We start from the raw sequence: 21,636 nt of genomic DNA, 5'->3' as shown, positions 1-21,636 counted from the left end.
GAAATTGGGAAATGGAGGACATTAATTGGGGAGTAAGGAGGGAGGACATTATAAAGGAGAGGGACAAAGAAAAGATAAGTAATTCTAAGGACATCTGAAAAAGTCAAAGAACTTACCAAAAATTACATATATTAAATATAACCAAGAGTTGTAAGCTACCTAACAAATTTCAATCCCTGGCATGAGAAACCTTCTTTCAAGTTGGTGGCCTGAGAGTTTAACAGATCAAAAACAATACAGGCTTTTCAAATTAACCTTCATTGCCTCCCAGCAGTTGAAGACAAAGTTCTGTTTTTGAAGAAAATATGCATTTCAGACATAGGAATCAGAACATGGAACTAAATCTGACTAGATGATATTTTCTAACTGTTCTTATAAAATCTTTTTTAAGTCCATATAGAATCATTTATTGATTTGATAAACTTAGTATGGTATCATTTTGTTGTGTAATTTTTTCTTTGGTAATTAGATCTTTGTTAGTTTTTTATATAAATTTTTGTTTAAATTATAAACAATCTTATTTTACAAACCAAACTTAGTTTCCTTTCCCTCCCCTCCTCCCATGCCCATCACCAACCCTCCATCCCACCCCTCAACCACTCTCCAGGGAGGGTAAGGCCTTCAATGAGGGAATCATCAAAGTCTGTCACATCATTTGGGGCAGGACCTAGATCCTCACCTGTGTATCTAGCCAGAGAAAGTATCCCTCTATGGGGAATGGGCTCCTAAAGTCCATTTCTGCACTAGGGATAAATACTGGTTCCACTGCCAGATGTTCCATAGACTGAGCAGGCCTTCCAACTGACACACATTTTCAGGGAATCAGAGTTGGTCCTATACTGGTTCCACAGCTGTCAGACTAGGGTCCTTGGGCTCACACTTGCTCAGGTCAGCTGTTGCTGTGGGTTTCCCCAGCATGGTCTTGATCCCTTTGCTCTCTACAACTGGATTCCAGGAGTTCGGCTCAGTGCTCACCTGTGAATCTCTGCTTCTGCTTCCATCAGCTACTGGATGAGGGTTCTATGCTGGTACTTAAGGTAGTCATCATTCTTATTATAAGGGAAGGGCATTTAAGGTAGCCTCTCCACTGTTGCTTAGATTTTTAGTTGGGTCAGCCTTGTGGATCCCTGGATATTTCCCTGGTGCCAGATTTCTCTTTGAACCTATAATGGCTCCCCATAAAGGTATATCTTTTCTTGCTCTCCTCTATACTTCTCCCAATTCAATCTTCCTGATCCTTCCTCCCCCCTCCTCTTCTCCCCTCCTCTTTCTCATACCTTCCTTCCTCTTCCCCTGAGCTCTCAATTAACTAAGGAGGTCTTGTCCCTTCTCACTTTTCCTGGGGACCATGTATGTCCCTCTTAGGTTCTTCCTTGTTTCCTAGCTTCTCTGGGGTTGTGGATTGCAGGCTAATTATCTTTTGCTCTATGTCTAATATCCACTTATAAGTGAGTACATACCATGTTTGTCTCACTCAAGATGGTTTCTTCTAGTTCCATCCATTTGCCTATGAATTTCAAGATTTTATTTTTTTCTGCTAAGTAGTATTCCATTGTGTAAATGTATCACATTTTCTTTAGCCATTCTTCAGTTGAGGGACATCTAGGTTGCTTCCAGATTCTGGCTATTACAAATAATGATGTTATGAACATAGTTGAACAGATGTTCTTATTGTATGAGTGTACATTATTTGGGTAGATGACTAAAAGTGGAATTGCTGGATCTTGAGGTTGACTCATTCCTATTTTCCTAAGGAACAGCCATATTGTTTTCCAAAATGGCTGTACAAGTTTTCACTCCCACCAGCAGTGGAAAAGTTTTCCCCTTTCTCTACATCCTCTCCAGCATAAACTGTCATTTATGCTTTTTTATTTTAGCTATTCTGACAGGAGTAAGATGGCATCTCAGATTTGGTTTGATTTGCCAAGAATGTTGAGCAATTTAAGTATCTTTCAGCCTTTTGAGATTCCTCCATTGAAAATTCTCTATTTACTCTGAACCCCACTTTTCAACTGAATTATTTGGTGTTTTGGTGATTAGCTTCTTGAGTTCTTTGTATATTTCAGAAATCATCCCTCTGTCAGATGTGGGGTTGGTGATCTTTTCCCATTCTGTGGGTAGCTGTTTTGTCTTATTGACTGTGCCCTTTGTCTTATAGAAACTTCTCAGTTTCAGGAGGTCTCATTTACTAATTGTTGATCTCAGTGTCTGTGCTATTGGTGTTATGTTCAGGAAGTGATCTCCTGTACCAATTTGTTCAAAGGTACCTCCCACTTTCTTTTCTAAGAGGTTCAGTGAGGCTGGACTTATGTTAAGGTTTAGCAAATCCCATACAATGTGTTTTGATTAGTCACCCATCATGTCTTCTTCTAACTCTTTTAAGATCCATCCCTAGCTTCCTACACACACCCAACTCAACTTCAAGACTCTTCTTGTCTTTTCTTTTTAATAATGTAGTGAGTCCAGTTTGTTCGGCTCATATACTCTTGGGTGTGAGGTCATTTACTACAGAATGGTCAACCAGCTGACTCCCTCTCCACTAGAGGAGCAGGGGCTCCTAGCTTTGGAGAAAGTTTACAATGTTTTGCGCTAATTCCCAGAAAGTAAAGAGCTCTAATTAGACTTAAACATATGTATCACAACCTCTCATCCCAAATATGCTTCTGTAAAGAAAATTGGCATGTGTGGTTCTTGTAACAAGTCTTTTGACTAGAATTTGTTGTCCTGTTTGAATGCTTTCTTATGTTTTTGTGTCAACCTCATTCTTGGATTTCTGTCACTATCTGATGTGTTATACTCTTTTGCAGTAAGGAGTCCCCAGTTCTTTAACCACTAACTCATCAGTTTGATGGACCACGCTGTGTATTTATTATCTTAAAGTTAGCATGACTAATTTGGAATTATTATTTGGAACAAAATCATTAAAATATATCAGTAAATTTATTAATGAATACATGTTACTGGTAATGAACTTTTGAAAATCATATGCAAAGGATACAATTCATATAGTAAACCTTGATGCAATTACAATGTATTTCTGACTACTGTGGAGCACAGACTTCCAGATCTAATGTCCATCTATGTTCTGTGCCACAGAATTGCACTTCAGAAAATTGGCATCTTTGAGTTTGTTCATTAACTTGTTTGTGACTCAGCTTCCTTGTCTATAAATGAGGGCAAATAATTACAGCAATTTGCAAGCTGATATAATAATTTGCATTCATTTTATATTGTTGCAATAACAGATTACCACCAATTTAGCATGTGAAGAAAAAAAAAAAACAAAAACCAAAAAACAACAACAAACATCCATTTATATCTCAATCTCCTAGCCCAGAATTCCAGAGCCAGCATGGCTCAGCTGGACTGACTGCTGAGTGTCTCATGAGGCCAAACTAGAGTTTAACAGACAGTGTTGTGTGCTTGAGGCACTGCCAACCTCCATCTGAGCTCATGTAAGCCTTCAAATATATTCTTTGCAATTCTAGAACTGAGATACCCATGGTCTTGTTGACTGTCAAGCAGGCATAAGTCTTTAAACCTTCCTTCACCTCAAATTGCCATATGTTAATTTCCTGTGGTGATATACTGAGTTTTGCTAACATTTCAATCCTCCTCACTTTGCCTGGTGCATATTTATTTCTTAGACAATGAATTATCTTTTCCACTTATGTCTCATGTGACAAGATTGGAGCCATTCAAAAAAACTTTTAAAAGGGTCTTATTTTAAAGGTCTGTAACCATAACAATGTCTGCCAAAACCCTCCTGTCAGGCTTGCAATGTATTTATATTCCTACATCTGGGGAATCAGAGTATGGATATCATGGAAAGGTTACAATTGTGTCTAAACAGAATTTAATGTATCAATTCATATGACATGCTTAAAACAGAGATTGTTAGTAAATTATTGTTAATTTTTATTGAATTAACTGTGAGTGCACACACACATAGATAGATGATAGATAGATAGATACATACATACATACATACATACATACATACATACATACATACATAGACTGTATGTTAGAACATCTTCTCCTTGAAGCACCTTGTGTATTTTCACCATTGCTATTAGTCAGGATGGTTGAATACAACTGATTATAATGCCGGGATTTTTAGTGACTGCATTATTCAGTCATACTATTATTTTTGTGGTATCATACTAAACTGGTTTTTAACATTATTTAAAACTAAAGTCGACTTATGATATAACTTTCAGTTCCATACTATCACTTTCAATGTTTCACATTTATAACAAGGAAAACAATTCAGCTGGAATATTCCACATTTTCTGGGCCACTACTACCGCTTTGACACTGGGAAATGAAGAGCAAGGAGATGGGCTTGTCGATTCATTCTAAGAAAATGGCCATCCTAGACACTAGTTTCACTAAAAACTCAACAGAACCAAACTTTTAAATTTATTGTGATTGTTAGGTACAGGAGAGTCAGCCTGAATTTCTCAAATAGAATTCTATTAATATTTCAGAATAACATTAAACACTCAATATAAAATCTTTCTGAGAAATGAGTAATCCCCTAATGGTACATAGATCCCAGGTGGAAAATATTGAAACTTGAATAAAGGTTCCTGTACAAATGCAATGTATTTAGGCAGATAGAGAATCCCTCCAAAGAGAAAGGGCTCCCAAAGAGCATTTCTGTACTAGGGATAAATACTGGTTCCTCTGCCAGAGGCCCCATAGACTGCCAAGCCTCCTAACTATAAACCTACATTTAGGGGTTTAGGGGACCTGCTTAGGTATTAGGCTGGTTCCCCAGCTGTCAGACTAGGGTCCTTGAGCTCCCACTTGCTCAGGACAGCTGTCTCTGTGGGTTTCCCCAACATGGTCTTGACCCCTTTGCTTATCATTCCTTCCTCTCTACAACTGTATTCCAGGAGTTCGGCTCAGTGTTCGGCTGTGAATCTCTGCTTCGGCTTCCATCAGCTACTCAGTGAAGGCTCTATGCTGGCGTTTAAGGTAGCCATCATTCTCATTATAGGGGAAGGGCATTTAAGGTTTCATCGCCACTATTACTTAGATTCTTATTTGGGTCATCCTAGGGATCCCTGGAGATTTCCCTAGTGTCAGATTTCTCTTTAAGTCCATAATGGCTCCCTCTATCAAGATATCTTTCTTAGCTCTCCCTCTCTGTTCTTCCCCCAACTTGACATTCCTGATCCCTCATGTTCTCCTCCCCACCCCCACCCCCCACCCGTCTCCTTTTCCACCTCTTTCTTCTACCTCCCTCCCTTCTCCCACCATGCTCCAAATTTGTTCAGGAGATTTTGTCCCTTCCCCCTTCTCAGAGAGGCACATATTTGTCTCTCTTAGGTTCCTTCTTTCCTAGCTTCTCTGGAGGTGTGGATTGTAAGCTTGTTATCCTTTGCTCTATGTCTAACATCCACTTATGAATGAGTACATACCATGTTTGTCTTTCAGTGTCTAGGTTACCTCACTCATGATGGTTTCTTCTAGTTCAATCTATTTACCTGTGAATTTTAAAATTTCAATTTTTTTTTCCATTGTGTAAATGTAACACATTTTCTTTATCCATTCTTTGGTTGCAGAGACTCTAGATTTCCTCTGGATTCTGGTTTACAAATAATGCTGCTATGAACATAGTTGAACAGATGTTCTTGTGGTATGAATGTGCATCCTTTGGATATATGCCTAAGAGTAAAATTGTTGGATATTGAGATAGACTGAGAAACCGCCGTACTGATTTCCAAAGTGACTGTATGAGTTTGCATTCCTACCAGCAATCAAAGAGTGTTCCCCTTTCTCTGCATCCTCTCCAGCACAAACTGTCATTGATGTTTTTTATTTTAGCCATTTCTGACAGGTGTAAGATGGTATCTCAGAGTTGTTTTGACACAGGTGAGGGCCTAGTTCCTGCACCAAATGATGTGACAGACTTTGCTGCTCCTCCATGGAAGGCCTCACTGTCCATGAGGAATGGATGGGGGTGGGATGGTAGGTTGGTTGGGGGAATGGGAGAATAGGAAGGAGAGGGAACTGTGATTGGTATGTAAAATAAGATTGTTTTTAATTTAAATAAAAATTAATCTAAAAAGAAATGCAATTCATTACAATAGTTTTCTGTGAATACTGTCTTCTAGAATAAGCCTTCCAAAGAAAGTAGGTGCAATTTTCTCTCCCAGAATCTCTTAAGATATATTCTACTAAATTGTGGCTAAGTGAAATTGAACTGTTACTTAATAAGTATGCTATGATAAACCAAAAGTTAGTCAGACTCCAATTTCCTAGCCTCCATCAGGACTTTCATCCTGGGTTTCATGTGAAGGATTGTTGTTTCTTCAATTTCACATGGTAAAAATCTGAATTAAATGCACAAGAAAATTTACTAATCCTCTTGCTATCTCTGCACACCCAGAGTGTTAGGCATTTTCCACATGCTTTCAAGCCTTTAAGTTTTTGTTTATTGCTGTGTAAGAGTCTGTTATTACTTTGATGCAGGAGCTGAAGAGACCAAAAAGCTATTCAGCATTCTAAAAGCTAATGCCAAAGCAAGGCAAGCAGACACAGAATACATACACAATACATACATGAAACAAACAAAAATTCATCATCAGGCTGGTTTTCACACTTGTGGAACACTTGGCAGCTCTTGAGTCAGTCGTCCACTAAGCATCAAGCTGGTGGTTAAATGAATGTATGCCTTGTTAAATACAATAACAAATTGATTTGTTCTGTAATAACCTCTGGAGCCTAGAAAAACAAATAGTTGTCTTGTTCTGTCTCTGAAATCCATACTGAGTTGAAAGTTCACATAGAAAAACATTAATAAAGGTGAGTGGTGAAAGTAGAAGAGAGTAAATAAGAAGCATTAAAAGGGAACAAATGAAAACACAATAGTGGCATTGGGAATATGATGTAATCATATAGAATTCCTGGATATGCTTCTGTGTTTAAATAGGCTGCAGTGTATCGCCTGGTCCCATTTTAAGCAGAAAACAGCTAGAATAAAGCAAAATGGTGGTCAATAGAAATGAGATCTATGGTGTGATGTCAGTTACATATAAAACATTTAAAATAAAGGATTTAAAGTTTGTCACAGTCCTGAAACGTGACAACTTTATCCAAATATGAAGCCATTTGTTAAGAATATGGCATAAGCATAGCTGAATGGCCACTAATCAGAATATAATAAACATACATGAGGATGAAAGCACATTCTTTCTCTCTATCCTCTTTCATGACAACAGGTATTGCTCATGTGTAGTATTGTTTAAGTGACTTGGGGAATCTTCAGCAAAAGGCAAATCTAAAGAAGACAGGACATCTAAACTACTATTTACATGAGTTGGCTTTCAAGAGTCCATTAAATACTCACAGGTGGATAGAGATCAAGTGAACCGGTAATCAAAGATACTGTGCCCAGGACGAAAGGTCAAGACTAGAGATATAAATTGCGGAATTAAGCATATAACCAATGTCTAAAACTACTGGTAGAGAGTAAGTAAGATGATTGTGAGGATGTACACAGAAAAAGCATAACCAAAATAAGAGGGAAAGCAAAAAGAGCCTTGTAAATCTGTCAAAGGTATTTCAGATAGAGTGGAGGTTAACACCAAATGCACTGAGATGTGCAGGGAGAGAGCTGAGGGTAGCACACGATGTTTAGTAATGACAAAGTCATGGTGATGTATGATCAGGATGTTTGTAGGACAATGGAGACCAGCATGGAGCAAAGGAAGAATAGTAAATAAGAAAAACTAAGTAATAAGACACAAGAGACAGTGCTTTTTTAAAGGTCCCATGATATTTTTGTTTTGTTCTTGCTTGCCACAAAAAGGATCTGCAAACATACTGGCAGGTCAGAGGTAAGCTACTATCAAGAGCCAAAATGTACATATTTTCAAGACACCTTCCTTTATGAAGGAATAGTTATCTAACCACAGGCCTAATATTGGTAGGAGATTTATATTGGAAATAACGGAAGTAAAGCTGAAGGTTGGCTGGTTTGGGAAATGAGCTGAAATAAAATTACCGTTCATAACTGCACTTCATTAAGAGAGAGATGGCCTCTCAAACAATCAGGCCTTCAGCTGAGAGTGTTGAAAGGGGGCAAATGTCCTACCTAAGGCACCATGATGGGACTTTCAAAGGAAAGGGAGGCTGTCCTTTAAAACTCAGAGAAGGGCTTCATTAAACAAGATAGCTTAGAGTAAAGGAGAGATGGCCATAGTGGACAGGGAGACAGGGGTACAGAGAGGTCTAGAGAAGAATATTCAGAGACATCTGAATATATGGCTTTAATATCTAGTGAGAGAAAACATACAAGTAGCATTGAGAAACCAGTCTAGGCAGAACAATAAATTCGAAGCTGTAAAAGAAAAACACAGCTCAGCATTGGTTTCTTAACCCTGCCATAAAAAGAAAGATGGTACTCTATGGTGTGGCCTGAAGACTTACAGTGACCAGTAACTTACAGGACAGGCCCATGTAAGTTAGAACAGTGAGTAGAATAGGAAGGGCCTAGATAGACAGACAGACAGATATATTGACAGGCAGACAGAAAGGATTCATACTGTATATCAGTCTGTCTCTCTAGCCAGAAGTTGGATTACATCAAGGAAGTAAATCAGAAGCCACACAGAAGATTGGAGTTTATTTGGGTCTCCTGTGGATGTATTATCTCAGCCCGGGTTGTATCCCCCGGGAAAATGTGAATTCACTGATGGTATTGTTTTAAGTCAGTTAAAATAATGGGCTTGAGAGCATCAAAAAAGAAAAAAAAAACATATCACCAAATGTTGGAAGTAGAAATGGTTAATGAATATCAAAATATATAATCAGTATTGGGATGATTTTCAATATAATTCTCCACAGAGAAACTATTAATAAAATTGAAGTCACAGCCAAAAAGGTCAGTATTAACAGGTGCCATTTTTTGTGACAATAATCTTGGGTCTTTATAGTTCATAGAGCTTTCAGAATCAAGACATCCATTTTGATGAATTTGAATTTATGAGACTTGTTGCCTGAGGGGAAAAGTAATGCAGCTGCTGGAACTGTGTCTTTCCTTTTGGTAGAAAATATTCAGGCAGCTGGAGAGGACAGTGTAGAGAAACCGGGTGGACCCAGTTTCTATAACTCACATCATAACATCTAACCATCGGCTATTATTTCTGAGCTGCTTTTATAAAAGCCACTTAGATGATTTGTAATTGTTAATACTGGTTTCAAATAAAAAGGACACAGTTCCCATAGCAATGGCAGGGTTTCTCTTTGCTTTTTCTTCTGAAGAAAATTTGGGCGATAGTTTGGCACATATTTACTTAAGTAAAGCACCCCACACCACCACCACACAAACCCACTAAACACTGTCAAAGACTGTCTTCTTAGGACAGTCTGGCTTTTCAAACTTCAAATTAGACTAGTCCCTCCAGGTGCCTGTCATACCACATACTTGGCAGCTTCCAGGATGCCTGGAACATAGTATGTGCTCACCAACCGGCACTGAAAGAGCAGGAGAGCAGGATTCGGTGCTTTATCTCAATCAAAGATGATTGACAGCTAAGGGTAATAGGAAGGGAGCATCAACAGCAGAATCAAAGCAAAAAGCACTTCCAATCACATTGACAGCTTTTGGCTCCATCGTTGTTTTTGCAGTTTTCTGCTTTCAATGTTACTATGAACATGTTCCAAGCTCCCTATGCCAAGTAAGTTCTTAGTTTTTTTTTTGTAGAAATCCAATTATGTTTTATAAAAAAAAATGGAAAAAATTTCTCCAAAGCATTTTAGCAGAGTTATGTTTCACTTAGTTTATATGACAATTTAAGCTTGGGAGTTTTTTAGGTGGTACCTGGGGATGCTTTTGAAGACATGTAGGAATTTTATTAACTCGTAAAAAGGAGCTGTTGCTCTCTGAATATTTTCACTCAATTTTCAAACATGGGTCGAATTAAGATGCTTCATTTCTCTGCCCTGTTTTTCCCCTAAGATAGAAAATATATATATTTGCTTATGTAAAGGATCAATAGAAAAGTAGTTCTCAGAAAGAAGAATTATTAAATTCTCCTTCCCAGAGGGAGATATACAACATTTTAATAATGTATGGAGTAATTTTGTTTCTTGTTAATAACTCTAGACAATGATGTTTGTTTTTGCACCCATGTGTATCTGAAGGTTGAAGTTCAAATGTTCATACTGTGGGCTCGAAACACAAAACAGCCTGAATTCTGGGCATGCTCTAAAAGACACCTAGGACATCCACTTAGGAGAGCTAATTCCTCTGCCCCAGAGGATTAAGAAATACTCAGGTTTTAGTCGAGATCACATCTAGACAGCTCAGCAAAAACAATATTGCCTTCCCTGGCATTTTCCAAGCTAAGAAGACAAGCAGAAATAACCAATTCTTTCTCAGAAACAAGCTGACCAGAGCTAATGAGCAGTTTCTATTGAACCGGAGTGCAATTTTTCTCCCTTTCATTAAGTATTCATAACCATTCAAATTTTGAAAACATACCACCTACAAACTACTCTTCTAATAATTTTGACCTTTTCAAACTAATTATAAAGTTCTCATCTCAATAATATCTGCAAAGCATGTCTGTGAGAGACAGTTTGCATGTACGATTATGAGTGCATATGACAGGGCGTGGCATCTACCACCACGCCTAAACTGTATGTTGAGATCACATTCACATTTTGCTACTCTGAATGCCAGCCTGTGTGGCTAGCCCAGAGATGCCCTTTTGCAAAAAAAGAATTTAGAGTTCCTTTCTCTGAACTTATGACAGAGACATTCAGAAAACACAAAATCACTAATTAACTACAACCTAAAGCAAAATTTTAGTTAATCTTCCCCATTTATTTTCAGGCAAAAGTTCAGTGAAGTTATTACGAAAATTATTTCAAAGAATAAAATCAGTTGGCAATGATGGAAGCTAATGAGCAAATTAAACTACTACATTAGTTTTCTGAAACGAGTGCCCTTTATATTTCTTCCTTAAATGTAGCAATTCTGTCAGAAGAATTGGATATTATTAGTCCCTGACAGCAAAAGCCATGAGGGACTAATTACATAAAGTCGAATAAATATCTTAACTTTGTTGTGTGCCAGGGCATACATAGTCAGGCTTGGTTATGGAAGGCTCCCAAGCTGATAAAGATGAAAAACACCTTGCATTTCTGAAACTACAGGAAGAGTGTTGTGTGTCTGAGAAAGGCAGCAGCTCAGGGAGCAGCTCACAGAACCCATCACCTCGTGTTTTTGCACAGGCGGTCTCTACTACAGGTGACATGACAATTGTAACTGATAGAATCTGCAAACTGTCAGAGGACTCAGTGCCGATTTCAGGCCCAGTCCATAAAAGCATCTACTTGGATGCAGAACACACAGTCACTCTGAAAGCTATGTGTACAAGACTGCACAGCCTCAGATGAGAGCAAGTGCTGAGCCCCAGGTTACCATGTGGACAGGATTGTCCACCAGTTAGGAACGCTAAGTGTGAATGAACGTTTCAAGAGAACTGACTTTCTGCAATGCTACTGACCTACCATTATTCATGATGAAGTACTTTGTGGTGTCACGTGACATCACTTTCAGCAGTGTCAGCAACACACAGTGACTATGCAGGAGTGAGAATTGAAGGATATGGGCATTCAGCAGGTTTCCAGACTTGGCTTGTATAGACTGCTTAAATGATTTTGCTGAGTAGCCAAATGATTGTCTTACATGGACTTGAAATCAAACAGATTACTATGGCCTTTGGATGTTTGAAGCTTAAATGATAGGATTGTTGTCTGTTCTGACCCACTTACAAAAAGAATATTCCTCTCTCTCCTAGTAGGACAGTGACCATCTCCCCTTCCTTCACTGCTCCTTCCTGAAGAAGGGAAAGGGAGTACAAAGAAAGTGTGGTCATTTTAATGTATCCCTATTGCCCTCGCTACTCTATTTGGTAATGGCTGTTGTCAATCCATTGCTGTAAATGAAACTTAAAAATTATTTCATAGATTCTCTTTAGGCCCCTTGCACTAGTGCACTTCTATTGCTGTGATGGGTACCATGGCCTACAGCATCGTGGAGAGGAGAGGACTCATTTTAACTTAGATGTGACAGTCCATCATCCAGGGAAGTTAGGCAGGAACCGGAAGCACAAACTGAGGTAGCAACAATGCTTGCTAGCTTGCTCCCAGCATCATGTTCAGAGAACTTTCTTGTACAAGCCAGGCCCACCTGTCAAGGGATAGAACCACAGGAGGAGACTGGAGCCTGCTATGCCAATTAGCAATAAAGGAAACGTCACACAGATGTGTCCACAGGCCAATCCAATGGTAGCAATTCTTCAATGTCGTACCTTTGTGCTTCTAATTTTTGTCAAGTTGACAATAAAAACCAGCCAGTACATCCCTACTTCTAACCTGGCCACTGGGCCTTGGAGAATAATGTTTTCATCTTCTTCTTTTACTTAATATTAGTTATAAATGTTTAGACAAAAATATCACTCCCAAATGGCTGTAATGTTACAGCCAGTCTTATTATATAACTACATAATAACTGACATAATAATTTAAAAGTATGGGAAAGTATGTTTAAATTTAGGAAAATGTCTGTTTTTAAAAATTAAATTTAAGTATTTTCCTATGTTAATGGCTATAATCATGCCGTTCCCACTATCCATTAGGAAATATTGAACATTAGCCAAAATACAATTTAAACCCTGAGCATTAAGTTCTATTCCATCAACAACATTGATGTTTGATTTAGGGAAAATAATACATTTTTCTTACTGAATTATAATTCAATATCAGGATGTGTTACCTCAGGCAAGCATAATGAAATACTATTAAAAATGCAATTTATTCTACTATATAAAAATAACTAAAATGTTTCAAATCACAGAAATGATATAAGCAATGAGCTGAGACATATTTCACATCTATTAAATTCCAGAATATGTTCTCTCTACTTCTATACATAAATTAGCATGCGGAAAAGCTAATGCCAGTTTTAAAAATCTGAATTACACTGTAAAATAGAAATGTTTTTGAAAATATTGTTAATTGTGGAAGCTGGCTGAGGAATAAAAGACTACTCATTATTCTCTCAAACTTCATATGTATTTTAAAATTTACATTACAAAAATTTTTGTAGTGGTAACTTTAAAAAGTATTATTTGAATAATAACAAATTGACACTCAAGCCAATTAACTAGCTGTAGAAAATACAAATGACTCAATCTTTTTTGGAAAAACAAAAGAACACAAAAATACAGTAAGTAAAAGCGCCAAAAATATGGTTCAGAAATGTAACAGTCAGTCAAAGTTGCAGACAGTGTTTTCCCAATACTAAGTTTACATGTAACATGAGAATGAGAAAATCCTGAAATTTACACAGGATGAAGGCAACTTTCTTACAGGTGAAATACCCCAAAGGCACAAGCTGTATCAGTGAGCTATCCCAAAGGCAGGAGTTGATTCAGTGTGATATGCTGAATTTAGCAGGAGATTTGCATTGCATTTCAAGCATTTTTGTCTTCTAAAAGTCTTCTGATTTTGTAGCAGGAAGCACCCTGTTCCTTGATAGTGTAATCATATAGAGATTTATTCCTGAATTTTGTGATGCTTAGCTTTGTGAACTTTGAACCTTCACTTACATGGGATATAAATCTGTGCCTTTCATTTGAAAGGATGGTCAAGAGCTTCATTGTGATGTCCCAAACTAACTGCAACTGAGGCATTACTATGAATACCTGATATAGTTCATGAATCATTTCCACCTACTTCCATCCTTCCCCATTTGGTAGACCAGTAAGGCCAGCTTTCTTCTCTGATTACATTCAGCCACTGAAGAAGCCCAAAAGAAAACAAGGAGGAGAAATTTCACTCTTGTCTCTATCTATTTGGGGGTTGGTATATGTTGTTTTCCCTCAGTCAAGTCTAGACTATGTATGATTTTTGTCATTCCAAGCTCTCAGGATAACCAGTGTCCTTTTTGATTTCCTCATACCCTAGGCAAATTACAAGCAGTTCTTTATTTACACATGCATCTGTTTCCTGTTGGGATCTGACTGAGACGTTACTGTAGGGGGTCTCAAACTTCAGTGCACATTAAGTCAAATAATAGAACAAGGGATGTCATCTCTGGGGCTTCTGGCCTGATATGTCTGATCTTGGACTTGAGATTTTATACCTTTGAATATTTCCCAAGTGTGCTAATGGGTCACATAAAAAAAACAAACAAACAACTGTACAAAACTCTCACAATGTCTTGTGGTCAAATGACTTAGCCACCATTCCTTCAGGAGAACTACCAGCTAGCTACTGAAATCTCAAGTTCTGTTACGAAGCAATGCTGTTTGAGTAGAGGACTAGACCAGGGTCTCTAGAACATTAAGATAACTTAAGGAAAAATACTTCCTTGGAAACACAGACAGTAACATGTTAAAATACATAGCTTTATAGTGTTAACTTTCTTCTCCAAATAGCAAGTCAAACATAGAATGTATAAATGAAAAAAATACACAGGTTGAAAAAAAATAAAAGCATATATTAATTTTTTTGAAAAGTTGGGGGAGCCAATATTTATTGGGTACCTACTATTTGTCAGTACTTTGCAAACACTGATTCATTGTAGTGGGTTAACAAGGTAGCAGACTGTGTGAAGTCAAATGTATAGTCCAATAACATACAGATCATAATGAATTCACTGAGTGGAACCTAGCTCTACTTATAATGACAGCACTTTCTCATGTCACACAGATATCAAAATCATTATAGAGCCTGCCCTGGAGATTAAGGGACATCAGGTACAGGAACATTGTTGCCTCACTGCCCTTGGCCAGGAAGAAGAATCTATCTATAAGGTTGCAACTAATCACGGAGGGGTACTGGGGTACTGAATCGGTGTGAAGTCCTGGTACGCCCAGCAAACCACGGGCCAGCTAGTCTCTCTATACAGTGCTCCCTTCTCTTTGTTTCCATGATGGCTGATCCTGGGAGCATTCCCTAATTAATTTACAGCATGTTAATTTCCATCTCCATGACTGTTTCTCTAAGAGTCTAACTCATGGCAAAGATAGCCTCTTTACCTTTTTTTTTTTAATTGGTGTGAAAATAATGTTTCACAAAAACCATAAACTTCCCTATATTATATTGTGATTCATAATTTAGTGAACAGTGATATAACTGAAAGATCAATAATTATTCATTGTCTTGAGTATAAATGAAGTTTGAACATTAAAAACATTAGAACCCATGAGGAAAACTTATGGCTACCTGGATATGTGGTTTCTTGGTCTATTCTTTTTCTGATATTTATGTTCTCACATTCTTTCTCTTTTCTCCCTTCCCTTCCTCCCTTCTCTCCCTCAGATATTCTAATATTCTCCAATTTGTGTCTTTATTTAAATCTTTTTTTTCTATAAGTACATGTCTTTTGTTTCAAAGGCCATAATTTTATTCTTCCCTGTTTCTTCTTTTCCAACTTTAAAGGTAGTCTCAGCATTTACTGAAGTCATTTGGTTGTGGTTACCTTCCTGCCTGAGGTTATTAAATTCTGAAAACAATCATTTTTCTTGAGTGTGGTAGCAGAAATTTTATGAGCTTCTTGTCCCTGGAGATTCCTAATCTCTTTTGCCAACAACCTTAGTCAACCTTACAAACCCTGGGAAGAGATTTTGCAATTCCAAAGTTGCTTCTTCTAGGAACATTAATTTTAATCTTGGTAGGAAAGTTGTTCACTTATCTAAACATGATTGGAAACCATAGCTTTTTTCAGTTAGTCAAGAAGCCAGTTAAAAGATAGAAAAAGCCATACATGTACGATCATATACTTAACTTTTTTACAATGCATGGTTATTTGGCAATAAATGTTTACCTTTTGATGACCAGTTATATATTTTTCATTAAATATAATCAACTGGTTAGCATTTGTGTCATTCTTAAACAAAGCCTATAATACATCATCCTGTTTCCAGTTTCCCTTTCTTCAATAAAAACAAAATAAATGAATTAATAAATCCTAAAAATAAATAACAAGAATAAAGGGAACACTTATAAAGCAGCTGAAATTAGGGAATCTCCTCTTGGGTACACCCTAGTTGGTTGTTGTTTTTAGTTTATTGAAGTTTTTGAAGTGCTTATATCAATGTTTATGATGGCAAGAACTATTTTTAACAACTCACTTTTATTAACAATTCCTAAAGTAGGTAATGTAGGTTTTCATTAAAAAGGTGTTTCCTTAGTTAATATATGTATACATATAAGGGTTTCAATACCACAAACAGTTGCCACTCACAGATTGAGACACATACAGCTGGCTGTCTTCACCAAAACAGTTGGCTGAAAGTAGTAGAACTCAGAACAGCCAAGGAGCCATGAGCATCTAATTTGCCATGACTACCAAACAGTATGAAACTAATTTGGTTGGCAAAGTGGATAAAGCAAAATTGCGTGAGAATGCTTCTACTAAATTTCCAAACCCAAGGAATTCCCTCATCTGTCTTATTGCACAATTCATCTATTTCCTTTACAAAAGCTTTAATTTTCTTCTTATGACCCTTATCCAACTCACGTGCAACCAAAATCTATTACTTTTAAAATATTATAGAAAGGCAATATTTTGTATGATGATTACTGTGATAATTAATCTTGGTCGTCAACTTGACTGCATCTGGAATCTGCTAAAACCCAAGTGGCTGGGTAACACCTGTAAAGGGTTTTCTTGATTGGATCATTTGAGGTAAGAAGACCCACCCTAAACCTAGGCCACATATTGTAGAGGTAGCCTACATAAAAGGATCTGAAAAAAGAAGAAATCTCTTTTTTGCCTGCTTGCCCTTGCTTTCACTGGCAAATCCATTTATCCCATTTCTGAGGTGTTCATCCACAGTGTTAAGACCTTCTTCAGAATTTCAACATAGATTGATGATGGGAAGCTCTCTAAGACTTCCCCGGGACTCAAGCAACAGATTGGGGCTGCTGAGTCATTTAGTCTTGTGAACCAAACAACTGCCAGCTGTGTGGCCTTCCATCAGGAGGCAGCCATTATTAGACTACACAGATCACAAACTTATGAGCCACCCTACTAAGAGAAAAATAGACAGACAGGCAGGCAGGGAGACAGATGATAGAGAAACCTCACTAATACATTCGCTATAAAATGTATTTTCATAGTAGGTCAAATAGTTTAAAAAAAAGTGTGTGTGTGTGCTTGTGGGCATAGCAGCAGTAAGGATGTACATTATAGTGTTAAGTTTAGAAGAAAACAAATCATTAATATATAAATTAGAAATAATCTCTGAATCCTTTCAAGAAATGCCCTTGTTTCCCTGTGATGCCATTGGTTTGGGTATACTTCCATTAATATCTCAGGTATTATGAATGAATTTCAAAACTAATGTAACCATTTGGGTTAATCCTAATACCAAGTAAACTTGTACCTTCCATGCCCAAATACCAACATTTCACAAAATACCATTGATTTTCTGAGAAATTCAAAGTGAATAATAATGTCTATAAGATGATCATGAAAATAAATTCCTTGGAAATTAAGATTGAAAATGTTTGACATAAATTGTCAGATAGAAATGTGGAAATTTCCCTGAAAGTACAACTTTGCAGAAGATAGGCAAGAGGAATGATATCTTAGTGTATTCTGTTTACAACGAATGCAAGAATGATAGAGTTCCCATAAATAATGTTTTAGACATGATCTATTACTTGTGTATACAGAGACAGGCTCCAAGAGGACAGCAACTTTCCCAGTGTTATGTACTAATGACAAAATAGAATTAAAACTCATGCTTATGCAGAACCCCGCTATTTGTCCTCAACTATGCTCAGCTCTTTATCAACAATTCTAGCCATCAGCATATTCTATTTTTAAAAATCCTTAGAATTCCCATTTGCACTTTTAAATCTCTGTGGCTGAAATATATCATATTTGACATCAATAAAATTACAATGTCAAAAATATGAAAAAATATTGTTTCTCAAAGCTTCAGAATATATTAAAATTCTAAAATTTATATTAGTCAGCATATTCTAAAGTCTTCTGCTGTGACAAGCTACTTCATATGCAACAAATGTTATTTTTTTATGCCACATTTCTCTGTTTTTTTATACATGGTGAAAGCCAGAAGTCTCCGTGTTCTGTAGCTTCATGATCTGCTTCAAGACGTGGTATCAGAGGCAAATAAAAATGTCCCTCTCGGATTCTGAAAGACTGGTGGTGTAGTTTGTGGGCATCCAAAATCTCAAGCAGAAAAATGTCACAGTGATTTTGCACATAGTTAGGAAGAGCTTTTCAGATGACGTGACTGAAAGCAATACTTTAAGGTCCAGGAAAAGGTGGGGTGGATGAGATGGCTTAGCAGTTAAGAGTTCTTTCTCCTCTCACATGCACCCTGTGCCCACATTGGGATATTAGGGCTGCCTGAATTCCAGCTCCAGGGAATCCCATGACCTCTTTTGGCCTCCCGAGGTTTCAGTACTCACATGAACATACTACACACAAACATACACATTTACAGAGAATTAATAATAATAATAATAATAATAATAATAATAATAATAAATTCTAACAATCTAAGCAATAGAGGAGAGGCTACCTTAAATGCCCTTCTCTGATAATGAGATTGATGACTACCTTATATGCCACCCTAGAACCTTTACCCAGTAGCTGATGGAAGCAGAAGCAGACACCCACAGCTAAACACTGAGCCGAACTCTTGGAATCCAGTTGCAGAGATGTAGGAGTGATGAGCAAAGGGGTCAAGACCATGCTGGAGAAACCCATAGATCAGCTGAACTGAATAAGGGGAGCTCATGGACTCTAGTCTGATAGTTGGCAAACCAGCAAAGGACCAAACCAGATTCCCTGAATGTGGTAGTGGATCAGTATTTATTCCTAATATACAAATGGGCTTTGGAAGCATGCCTCACATAGAGGAATACTCCCTCAGCCTAGACACTTGGGGCCTGGGCCAAGCTCCAAATGATATGAGAGACTTTGAAGACTCCCCATGGAAGGCCTCGCTCTCCCTGGAGAGCAAAAACGGGATGGGTTGGGGGTTGGTGGGGGGAACAGGGGAGGACAGTAGGGTGCAGGAACTTGGATTGATACATAAAACAAGCTTATTTCAAATTTAAATAAAAAATTATTTTAAAAATCTTTTTATAATAAGATCCAGGACCCTTTTCATGAGTTTTCTGTCCTTCCCAGAAGATACAAAGAAACAATGGGAGACCACTAAGTTCCCATTGCCATGTGCCTTAACTCCTTACAACACTTCTGTTTAGACAATACAAGATGAGAATTAATTGATTTTATTTTGTTCTTTAGGTAGCTTCATGCATTCATAAATATTGTCTCTAAACTCTAGCTACATACGGTGCCTATATTTTCTTGTGTTTTATATATAACATACATCAAAAAAGTTCTATTTGCATCCTAAAGATATCCTTTCTTCAAAAATGTGAAACACACAATTATTTTACATTGTGTACTGAAACGGAAATATTGGCTACATTGTATTATATTAAAACTATATTAAACTAATATATACAAATATATATTATTTCATTAGATGTTATCCTTTTCACTATCTCAAACATGGCTTATGGTCATGAAGGTGTAAGATATTCTTTAGGTTGCTTTTCACAGATGCTGAGAAAAATCATTAGTTAGAAGTGAAGGGCTCTATTATACAAGATAAAGTAAACAGCAAGCTCAAAAGAGAACATCAAAAAGAAAAAAAATGAGCACAAAAGGGCAGTTACTGCCCCAGAAGGAAAATGAGAGATCGTGAACAACTCTTTTTGAGAAGGAACTCCTGAAAAATTGAAAATTGCATGGAAGGCTTGTGGCATGTTGCTCTGGAAATACAACCCTCTGTAGTCATATGGACAATTTGTGCAGGGAAAACACCTTTGGGCTTCCATGTATAGCGTCTCCTCACTGTATATAAAATTCATATCCTGTGACCATCCCATCTGGATTAAATCAAATGGCCATCTTAAAACTTTGTCCATATAGCTGTCTGTAAAGGAACTACAGAAGTGTTGATGGAAAATTCTCCTTTGAGGAAGCTTTACTATGTGTGGTTTCGCCTGTGCAGGAGAGAGATGTAAACACTAACTTAATATTCATGTCATCATTTCCAGAGTTTTCATTTCTTCCCAAAATGTGATGAATGTTAAACCAGACTTTTCAGGGGCCTGGAAAGAGACATTAGTACCAATCTGGCTAATGGAGTGGAGAACAACAGGACACACAAACCAAGGTAAAAATAATCTTCTTTACAATGCACCGATGCACACAAGGTAGGGAGGTCATTGTTGGGCATAATCAGCATAAGCCAAACTTGGTGAAATTAGATACAGAATTGCTACTGTATTTGTTGGGTACTCCAGCAATTCAGCTATCTATGGTGGGGCACAAGCTTAGTGAGCCAAAAAGGAGACACAAAAGACTCTCTTTAACTTTGTATGGAAGTTAATTTTTGTTGTCAACTAGAATGGGCTTAGAATCACCTAGAAAACACACCCTAGGCTTGTCTGTGAGAATTTTTACAAAGTAGCTTGACTAAGGACGATTCTCTCTGAATGTGGGTGATATCACCCCATGAGCTTGGGTTCTAGAATGACTATTTGGAAGAGGAAAGCCAGCTACCACCAGCACTCCTATCATTTGCTTTCTGTTCCAATGCCATTTCTACCCAATGCCTTCCCACCATGATGGACTGTAGTCTCAAACTATTATCCATAATAACCCCTTCCTTCTTTGTTCTGGTTCTTGGCAGGTGTTTGGTCTCAGCAGCAAGTAACTAAAGCACACTGGATAACATTACTTCTTTCTAATGTCTAAAAATAGGCTGCATTTCAGGTGATAGTCCCCAACTGTGAGGTAATAGTTGTCTCTACCCTCTACAGGTGAAAGAATGAAGTTAAGCTGCCCATCTGTTAAGTGCTGTCACAACTGTTTCCAGTATTGATAAAGCACCCATTGAACGTTATACTCTGTGCTTGCAAGGACATGCACACACACATACACACATACATATATACATAAAACTTTATAACACACATGTACACAAACTCCTTAGGTAAACTGTTATTTATTACTTTAAAATTTTAAGTTCTCCAAAAAAAGAGCACTTTAGCAGTTTTAGTCTTTATTCAAGGATCAAACACTCAGTCCCACAGCAAGGGACACAGAGGAAATAAAGTTCTAACTTTTACTAGTCACTCTTACTGACAGAGAAAAGGAAAAACTACACAGTTTTGGACATTAAATGCTTAATGGAGTGAAAAGGAAACCTTGGCAGGAAGTGTGAATACAACATAGTTTTTCAGTATCTGTCACGTTAAGGTGAGAACCAAACATCAAATCATACAATGACCAAATTTACCAAGCACCAAATTAAGAGATCCAGTGTGATGAAATACTTATGCTAATCAGGAACTTGTATGATAACTACATGAAATGGAGAACTTGCCTGAACATTGAGATAAAGCCTATAACAATGAGGACAAGCACGCTCTCAGATAATTTTAAAAATGTTTCTAACTGTATCTATAAATTTACTATTGCCTTGCACAACTTTTCTGAATCAACCCTTCAGAGCCTCTAATTTGGTGGGATTTCATTTA

The sequence above is a fragment of the Phodopus roborovskii genome, unplaced genomic scaffold, assembly GCF_943737965.1.
Source record: "Phodopus roborovskii unplaced genomic scaffold, PHOROB, whole genome shotgun sequence".
NCBI classification, from domain to species: domain Eukaryota; kingdom Metazoa; phylum Chordata; class Mammalia; order Rodentia; family Cricetidae; genus Phodopus; species Phodopus roborovskii.
The sequence above is the reverse complement of the archived record's forward strand: the minus strand, read 5'-3'. Positions refer to the sequence as shown.